Raw genomic sequence first — 6,998 nt, forward strand, 5'->3', positions numbered from 1 at the left:
ACACACACACACACACACACACACACACACACCAGGAAGCTTACCTTCACAGCTGTCTCAGCGCTGTGGTTCTCCTCCTGGGCTGTCTGAGGTAAGACATGTGAGACAGCTGCTCTTGCAGTGAGGGGCGTGGATGTACACCTGCCCTGCTGAGATCCCCCTCATACTATGTGTGTGTGTGTGTGGGCTGCTGTCTGCATTGCCTGTGCAGTTTATCTGTACAGATGCCTGTAAACCTGATGTCTCTGTTTATGTGTGTCTCCATGAAGTATGCTTTCTGTTCATATATGTGTATAGCTGAAAACATTTCTGTGATATAAGGACTGGTACTTTTGACGCATTGTAAATCCACACCAGGGTTATTATCATTAAAGGGTTAGTTCACCCAAAAATGAAAATTCTGTCATCATTGATTCATCTTCAAGTTGTTCCAAACCTGTATGAGTTTCTTTCTTCTGTTGAACACAAAAGAAGATATTCTGAAAAATGTGGGTAACCGAACAGTTGATGGTAGCCATTCCACTATGGAAGTCATCGGCTTCCGTATCTTCCTTTGTGCAAACTGATACAGGTTTGGAACAACTTGAGGGTGAATAAATGATAACATAATATTCATGTTTGGGTGAACTGTCCCTTTAACAAAAACTAAAATTACAGTTTACAAAAAATTATTATAAAATTACTCAAAATAAAATGATCATTAATTATAAAATAAAATTAAAATACAAACTTTTTATATTTTATATTATATTTATTTTATACATATTTATATTTCAGCTAGTTGCCAAGGCAAGATTCCTAAGTTTTTATTTAGTTTAAATTTAAGTAGCAAAATAAGTAAACTAAATAAAATAAAAAATTATACAAAGATTTATAAAAATGACCAAAGCACACTACAAAATTACTAAACTTTAACTATTACTAAAATGAAAGAGTTTTTTTTTTTAAATCTCTGGTTATTTGTTTTTGTTAACAACTGAACATTCCAAGTCCTTTTTAAAAGTGTTATTTAGTGTTAAATTTAATGTAATTTAATGTAAATTTAGTGCCATTAATTATTAAAAAAAATTATATAATGTATAAATAATTATATTAGTTAATCCTTAATTAATTGAAAATTTTAAGATATAAATAATTATAATGCATATTATAAGTCATTATGAATACCCCATCTGGAGATGTTGGCAAGAAATTGAATGAACTCAAAGACAGACTCAAAATTAAATGAGTAATTATGATATATGATATGATATAAATTCTATTGAAATGTTATAGATATAATAAATATAATAATATCATTAGAAAAGTGTATTTTTTTTAATCCTAGTAATGTTCATATATCTTATATATTGTTGTCAAATAATTTGGGTTCAGCTCCTAATTGCTGAAGTTTCATCATGCTCAGAAGGTCAAAGAGAACATCAAGAACAAGCAAACACTGTGAGGCCAAATGAATATTTATCACCACCTGAACAAGCAGTGTTCTGAGTGGCCAGGGGACCACAGTGAAATGTTTATTCATAAGGGGATTATGTAAAATAGCCAGAGAGGCATGTTGGTACATTCAGACAGGGCCTAATGGTCAGTAATTAAAATTTAAAGCTGCTGTTGAAAGGAGGAGAGAGACTTGCATTAGTCCCACAGCATCCTGATGCAGAATACATTGATTAGTGTGTGTGTGTGTGTGTGTGTGTGTGTGACAGATGGGGGCACATCACAGGCCTGTCGCTAACCAAACACTAGCACATGTTCTCTGACTGGCCGTCTGTTCGTCCTTGTCTTTTCACCCTTTTGACTCACTCCATCCTGTCTGTCCAGATCTTCTTCTGTCATGTGCATGTCTTTCTATGCTTTACTGGTTTTCGGTGTTAGGGTTTCAAATAGTTAATTTCTGCAGAGTTGAAGGCCTCACTATTTTTTATTATATCTTTAAAAATAAATTGTATCTTAAAACAGAGCTTTTTTAAACAGAACTTTATTTTCAATGTCTAGAACGGCTGTTAGGAATTTTCCCAGTGTGTTTTCAAAAGCTTGTGTGCTGACCTTATGTTAATGTAAGATTTGTGTTTAGTGAGTGTTTTTTTTTTAGTATATGCTGAGGTGTGTGTGTAGGTGGCATACTTCAATTCGAGGTAAGGTATTTTAACGAGGTAAGTAGGTCCAAGCTCAGTTTTACAAACACTTATTATACAGCATTCTGGAATACTTGTTTCTTATGGGTCAATCAAGGCATCCAGCTCTCTGATATTTCCCAATATTCGCCATCATCTGTGGCAATGCTGTACATTAAAAGTATGTTTTACATTATCGAAACTTCAGGACAAAGTAGATTGAATTTTGCAGCAAAGTAGATCCATTGGATAAGTAGATCCATATAAATGCTTCATTCAAAATGCATCATTCATTGTCCGCTGTCAATAGTATAGGCCTACCGATACGTGAATCACTGCTATCTCTTTATTTAACTTTATATTCCTTAATTTTATATTAGTAAATGTGGCGATTTGTGCATTAAAAGTTTAACAAACTGTAATCTGATGTGAAATCTTCGAGTAGAAATTTGTCACTTCACGTGTTTCTCATTCGATCATATGATTTCCTGTTGAAATGATTGCATTTCACTCATGGAATTTCCCCGTACAAAGTTAAACGTGAATTAGTAAAATTTCTTATGCAAAAAAAAAAAAAAACGGTCAGTTGCCTTTTGTCAGTAGTGTATATTGAAGCACAGTTCACACACAAGTCACTTTCAAACCAGGCAGTTTTCATGGCGGATTCGCATGCTCAACTGAACCCTTTGCGAAATTTGCGCTGGGAAAATTTTTCCCCTTCACACAAAACTCAGATCAGGTGGATTGCTATTGAAATGACTGGACTTTGGCGAGCAACAGTAAACACAGCAAACAATGAAACAGATGGTACTTTCATGTCCTTTGTATCACTGCGATCAGGAGTTTTCCAAGAGAACGAAAAATTCCCGATGCAGACTTTGCTCTTGTTCAAGTTGTTCACACGAATCCTTGATGAAATTTCAATAATGTGACTGAACCTAGTGCCATCTTACTTCACTGTTATAGATTTAATGAAAATGACCTCAGAGGACATTAGCGTTAATATTACTGTAGCATAATTGCAGTATTTGTTTTGTCATTATTTTTATTTATCTTTCATTTATCAGTTATTTGAACCAGTTCATTGAAAAAAAGTGTCCAAAAGAACCAGTTCGTGGAAAAGAATCGAACTTCCCCATTTGCCTGAGGCTATGGATTACAGGTTCAGTTTAATAATAAGCTAAAAAGCAACTAGTTAATAGTCAGAATCGGTCCTTAAAATAAAGTGTTACCAATCATTTTAACTCATGTTTATGTATTTATTTATTTATTTGGGAAGTAACAATGTGGACGTCTTCACTTAATCTATTATTTTATGATAATGACTGCCTTACTGTACATTATTAGACTACTTAAAAATTACATATCCCAGATTGCAACCAGTCTGAGACACAAAGTCTCACTCTCTTCCTCTCGTAAACCTAATAATTCACATAAAAAGACACATACTCACACATGCTCCATTACCACCAATTGATCTGTTCTGAATGTTGCCTTTCAAGCTCTGCTGTACCATGAGGTGAAATTACACCATTACTGTGTGTTTGGATTCTGGGATGCTTGTTGGCATCATGTTACATTATCACACTGAAGACATTTGTCCTGTGCGGAAACATGCCAGACTCTTTCTGTCTATCTCTCCATCTTCTGGTACTGCAATCAGCAGAAAGACAAGCTAATGAGCATTGATGCGAATATAGAGGAGGCTGTAAGCTTAACAAGGCAGCATGTGCTAGTCTGCCCCTCCACAGCCAACTTAAACATAGACGCCAGTCTGACTTATACAGCAATGCAACTGTTTGCTTTTTGAAATATAATTTGACTGAAGTGCTGGAAGACTTTCCACTTTTTTTTTTTACAGTATTTTGACTGTGAAAAAGTGGTTTAGGCTCTGAAGCACTGTAAATGTTGACTTGTGCTCTTGCTCAGACATGTAAATGTACTAGAGACTGACAATGCTTTCTTGGTGTTGTAAATGTTAATGTCAGGCTTGTTTTAGCCAGATCTTTTTAGTCAGTTTTACTTTTATGTGCCATTTAGTACAGAGTTTATTGTTTGAAATGATACCTCAGTATATCACAATAATAGTGTGTAAAAAAAAAAGAAGAAATAATGGTGTGGCAATCTAATCAATGGTTGTGCATTAAAAAATAAATAAACAGAAAAATATGGTAAATTGTGTTTAAACGCTGTGATTCTTCTGCCAATATGTTTGCTCTAATATGTACAGACTATTTCACAGACAAAACTCTGAAAACAAAACAGAATATTCAGATCCCCTTTCGAACGGTCTCTCCCGTTGTGTTAATCACACTATAGGGAAACTCCTGTTTACTCTGATACTGAAGCCTGATTTGATCACATTCGTGTAGCTGCACGAACCAAATAATTTTCTCCTTCAACAACGAAGATCATCTCCTTGCTGACTCTGCAGAAGCAGAAGAGAAGAGAAGAGAAGAGAAGACAAGAAAGAAGCTCAGCCTCCTGCTCGCTGCCGTGAGAAGAAGCCACCGGCAGTGGAAGAAGCTCGACGCCTTCCCCTGCGGCCATCCGACTTTTAAAAAGAGCATATTTTCTGAGCAAATTTCTACTGCGATGTTGTTGCAAATGTCGCGCCGCGAGTGTGGACAATGCAGATGGGCATGGCGAGTGTGTCACCTGTCTGGGCAGTGCTCACACAGAGGCTGCGCTCACCGAGGCGGAATGTTCTCACTGCGAGAACATGAGTCTTATCCTTCTCCGCTTGTGGATCACCTTGTTCCACAAAGGCGGTTCTCCCCGGCCTGCTCTCCCATTTCCCCCCTCCCCTAGGAGGAAGAAACAGTGGAGCAGCCGGGCGGATCAGAGGAGGAAGCTGTCATGGAAGACTCTATGTCGTTTACGGCTTCAGATGTGAAAGAGTGGGCGTGTTCTGGTGAAGACCCCAACACCCTTCCTCTGATGCAGATACTGCGGCCCAGCCAAGGCTGTGGAGGATCTGAGCTTGGCTTGGTCAGTTCCAGAAGAGCCTGCCCACGGCCTCCTTGATGAGTGGTTCCTGAAAGTGCGCCGTCAACAATCCTCCCGACGGCAGCCTGCCCCGTTCCTTCTGGCAGTTCACAAGGAACTCACCAGGATGTGGCGCTCCCCCTACTTGGTGCGTGTTAATCCCTCCACTTCTGCTACTCTCACCATTGTTGATGGCACTGAAAAACAAGTTTACAGCAAGCTCCCCTCTCTGGAAGAGGCGGTCGCTGCACATCTGTGCCCTCCATCGGCCCTGGGGTTAAAAGCCCATGCAGCACATCCATCTAAGCCTTGTAGGATTACCTCATCCCTAGCGAACAGGGCTTATTCAGCGGCTGGCCAGGCTGGCTCAGCACTTCACATGATGGTGGTGCTCCAAGTGTTCCAGGCCAACCATGGACGAGTTCAACCAGAGATCTGATGCCTTCAAAGAACTGCGCACAGCAACTGACTTGGCTCTGCGTGCTACTAAGGCCACTGCACAGGCAATCGGCTAGGCCATGGCCAACTTGGTGGTGCTGGAGTGCCACCTTTGGCTGAATCTAACCGAGATCAGGGACGCTGACAAGGTCACCTTCCTAGACTTGCCAGTCTCTCCCAAAGGACTGTTTGGCCCTGCCATGGATGGGTTTGCAGAGCGGTTTACAGCGGCACATAAGTCATTGCAGGTAATGCGTCACTTCCTGCCAAAGCACTCCAGTGCAAGTTCAAGTCGTCAGAAGTCTCCATCAGCTCAGCAGCCTGCCAAGCCGGCGCCGTCTCAGCCTCAGCCCCAGTCCCAGCCCCAGCCTAAGTCTGAGCCTGGGCTTCAGCAGTGCCTCAGGACAGCGAAACGCTACCCGTTTCCTAGGCGTCAAGGTCCCAGCCCCAGAGTGACATAGGACCCTGAGCCTCAGAAGCCGTCCTGATCCAAATACAGAGAGGAAGAGGAGAGGGTCGAATAGGTCTCAGACAACATGAAGGTGGTAGCCTTCATGGTGTTAGCAGTCTCAGGTCACGTTCCCTCTAAAAGTAGGTTCAACATCACCTTTTATGGGCACAGGGCAAACTCCTCTCGCTGAGAGCAGTTCATGTGCAAGGCAGACTTTACCAAGGAGCAGACATTCTGTCCACGGGCAATGTAGCTCCAGGAGAATGGAGACTACATCTCCAAATGGTTCAAACGATCTGTTCTGTCTTCGGGAGGGCAGAGGTAGACCTCTTTGCCTCAGAAGACAACTTTCATTGCCCAATTTATTTTTAGAAGCAGCTAGATTCCCTGGCCCACGATTGGCCCAGTGCTCACCTGTATGCCTTCCCTCCTGTTGCCCTGCTTCCTCAGGTCATCAGACGGGTCAGGGAAGTCAGATGTTCGGTCCTCCTGGTGGCCCCACTCTGGAAGAATCAGACATGGTTCCCCGAGTTGATTCAGCTGCTATCGGCAGCCCCTGGCCGATACTATTGAGGAAGGACCTCCTCTTGCAAGCGAGGGGCATGATTTGGCATCCCCGTCCTCAAGCCAAGACACGGCTACATGCCAAAAGTGCTCTCCACTCCATTCAGAGCACAAGTCATCATCCTTCTAGCGCACCTCAATTCAAAATGGTGAGCAGGGTCCTAATCCACTCTGCCCAGTTTGCACTCTTAGAGTGTATGTTGAGCGCTCTGGTCCGTTTCAGCACTCAGAGTAGCTCTTTGTATGCTTCAGAGGCTGCTCTAAAGGGCTGCTGGTCATGAAGCAGAGACTCTCGCTGAATAGTGAATGCTATAGCCCTGGCTTACACATCAGTGGGCTTACAGTGTCCTAAAGGAGTGAGGGCCCACTCCACCAGAAGAATGACCTCCTCCTGGGCTTGGTCCAGCAGAATATCTATTGGTGATATCTGTGCGGCCGCAGGCTGG

At 41.5% G+C, this 6,998-nt stretch overlaps 1 protein-coding gene across 1 annotated transcript in view; it reads left to right on the plus strand.

Moving 5' to 3' along the window:
- Positions 1-1,712, plus strand: part of LOC107705720 (elongation factor 1-alpha 2-like) — a 27,156-nt gene extending 25,444 nt beyond the window's left edge. The window contains exon 10 of the transcript XR_001636094.1: positions 1,672-1,712. The gene's annotated coding sequence lies outside the window, so the exon portion shown is untranslated. The remainder of the gene's footprint in view (positions 1-1,671) is intronic.
- The last annotated feature ends 5,286 nt before the right edge of the window (positions 1,713-6,998 follow it).

This window comes from Sinocyclocheilus rhinocerous, unplaced genomic scaffold (assembly GCF_001515625.1).
Source record: "Sinocyclocheilus rhinocerous isolate Xijiao unplaced genomic scaffold, SAMN03320098_v1.1 scaffold263, whole genome shotgun sequence".
Taxonomy (NCBI): Eukaryota; Metazoa; Chordata; class Actinopteri; order Cypriniformes; family Cyprinidae; genus Sinocyclocheilus; species Sinocyclocheilus rhinocerous.